The sequence below is a fragment of the Trachymyrmex cornetzi genome, unplaced genomic scaffold, assembly GCF_001594075.2.
Source record: "Trachymyrmex cornetzi isolate Tcor2-1 unplaced genomic scaffold, Tcor1.1 scaffold1559, whole genome shotgun sequence".
Classification (NCBI taxonomy): Eukaryota; Metazoa; Arthropoda; class Insecta; order Hymenoptera; family Formicidae; genus Trachymyrmex; species Trachymyrmex cornetzi.
The window spans coordinates 219,128-221,747 of NW_017296156.1; positions in this window are offsets into that span (position 1 = coordinate 219,128).

The window sequence follows — 2,620 nt, forward strand, 5'->3', positions numbered from 1 at the left end:
GGGGGGGGGTGAAAGGGGGGGAATTCGGTATTATTAAGGTTTTCGGCGAAAGTTGAAGTCGTAGAGAAAAGTGTTGCACAGAAAAGTTGTAGATCTCAAAAAAATCTACAACTTTTGTCTGAATGATTTTGTCACATAACCTCAAAATTTATAAGAAAAATGTAAAAAACCGGGATTTTCGTTTTTTATTTTTCATGTCCGTAAAAAAAATTGTATTTTGATGAAAATTGGTGAAAATAAACCTTTTTATACCCTAAATTTACACAATTTTTTTCAGACCAAAAAATCCAGAGGTTTACGAGATAATCGCGTTTTTTCGTTTTTTCAAATTTTTTTCAAACGAAATTTGTCCTTCAGGGAATTATCGTACGGACTTCTATCCGGGGTGATTTTTTTCGTTTTGAAATGTACTTTTTTATGATATGATAAAAAAATATAGTGTCCCTTTAAAAACTGTCTCAAAAATCGAAAAAACCAAAAAATGAGTTGTTAAACTATCACTTTTTTGGTAAATCTTGAAAAAGTATTTAAATTTTCATATCATCTTGGACTGTTGTTGACAGCATTCCATTGTACGTTACAAAATACGAATTATCCTTGCTTTTATAATATGCTATGGTATTAATAGATAATAGATAATATGGTATAAAAAATACGAGTTGAAGTAGCTCAATTTATTCTCCGTTTGGAAGTTGGCATATTTGCAATGATATATACATACAACATTACGAAACAGTGCAACAAGTTCTACATTAATTTCCTTTTCTTTGGAAAAGGTGTTATTTCGTCTTCTGCCTCGTCCAAATCTTCTTCGGGTTCTTCTATGTCGCTATTATCATCCTCGGATTCTTCTTGTTTTTTTTCGTTGCTTATGACAAGTCCTCGCTCAACTTCATAAGATTTATCCGATTCATCGTAATCTCCATGGAATTTGTCGACGTTGGAACAACTGTCCCCACCAACACATTTGGTACACAACTCAGTGCATCGAAGCCCGTGCTTCCGACAACCACATCTGTTGCCTTCACAACTGGTCTCGCAGTGGCAGGAAATTATTTTCAATAATTTGTCAGGGATCAGTGGATCGTCAGTCAAACGTGGCATGATAATTTTGGAATTATGGACGATAATCTCTTTCCAACCCCACTTTGTCGGTGTCATTTCATTTCCAAGCCATGATTGAAGCTGATGGTACGCTCTAAGCCAATGTTGTGTTGCTGCTCCAACAGTTGGTGGCAATTTTTCAAGTTTGAACGTCGACTTTGCAGTTGCTGTCATGTACTGCTGAAATCTCAAGTCGTCCAAACATAATCCGTGTTTACGTTTGTAAATTGATGTTATTAATTCACAACCGTTCCGAGCAATAATTGTAGGATCTGCATTAGCCTCATAAAACGGCTTAACCAATTCCGTTAACTCTGGATTTGTAATGAGAGAATTAAACGTTGTTTTTTTGCCTTTGCCTGCAAAAGCTGACGTTGTGTCACAGCCTGTAAAGCAATGTAGAAAGGCAAGAATACATCGACGATCTTCGTGTATGAAACTGTTTGATGAATATAAACAATCGCTCACATTGCCTGATCCTGGCTTTAAAAAGTAGATTTCTGCATCGTTGAAATGAAATTGATTCAATAAGACCAAAAGATCGATGTCTTGGCCAACAACAACGACAGTTTTCTTGTCATCTGGTACTCCTTTACATCTCCTTTACTCTGATACATCTTATGAAGTTGAGCGAGGACTTGTCATAAGCAACGAAAAAAAACAAGAAGAATCCGAGGATGATAATAGCGACATAGAAGAACCCGAAGAAGATTTGGACGAGGCAGAAGACGAAATAACACCTTTTCCAAAGAAAAGGAAATTAATGTAGAACTTGTTGCACTGTTTCGTAATGTTGTATGTATATATCATTGCAAATATGCCAACTTCCAAACGGAGAATAAATTGAGCTACTTCAACTCGTATTTTTTATACCATATTATCTATTATCTATTAATACCATAGCATATTATAAAAGCAAGGATAATTCGTATTTTGTAACGTACAATGGAATGCTGTCAACAACAGTCCAAGATGATATGAAAATTTAAATACTTTTTCAAGATTTACCAAAAAAGTGATAGTTTAACAACTCATTTTTTGGTTTTTTCGATTTTTGAGACAGTTTTTAAAGGGACACTATATTTTTTTATCATATCATAAAAAAGTACATTTCAAAACGAAAAAAATCACCCCGGATAGAAGTCCGTACGATAATTCCCTGAAGGACAAATTTCGTTTGAAAAAAATTTGAAAAAACGAAAAAACGCGATTATCTCGTAAACCTCTGGATTTTTTGGTCTGAAAAAAATTGTGTAAATTTAGGGTATAAAAAGGTTTATTTTCACCAATTTTCATCAAAATACAATTTTTTTTACGGACATGAAAAATAAAAAACGAAAATCCCGGTTTTTTACATTTTTCTTATAAATTTTGAGGTTATGTGACAAAATCATTCAGACAAAAGTTGTAGATTTTTTTGAGATCTACAACTTTTCTGTGCAACACTTTTCTCTACGACTTCAACTTTCGCCGAAAACCTTAATAATACCGAATTCCCCCCCTTTCACCCCCCCCC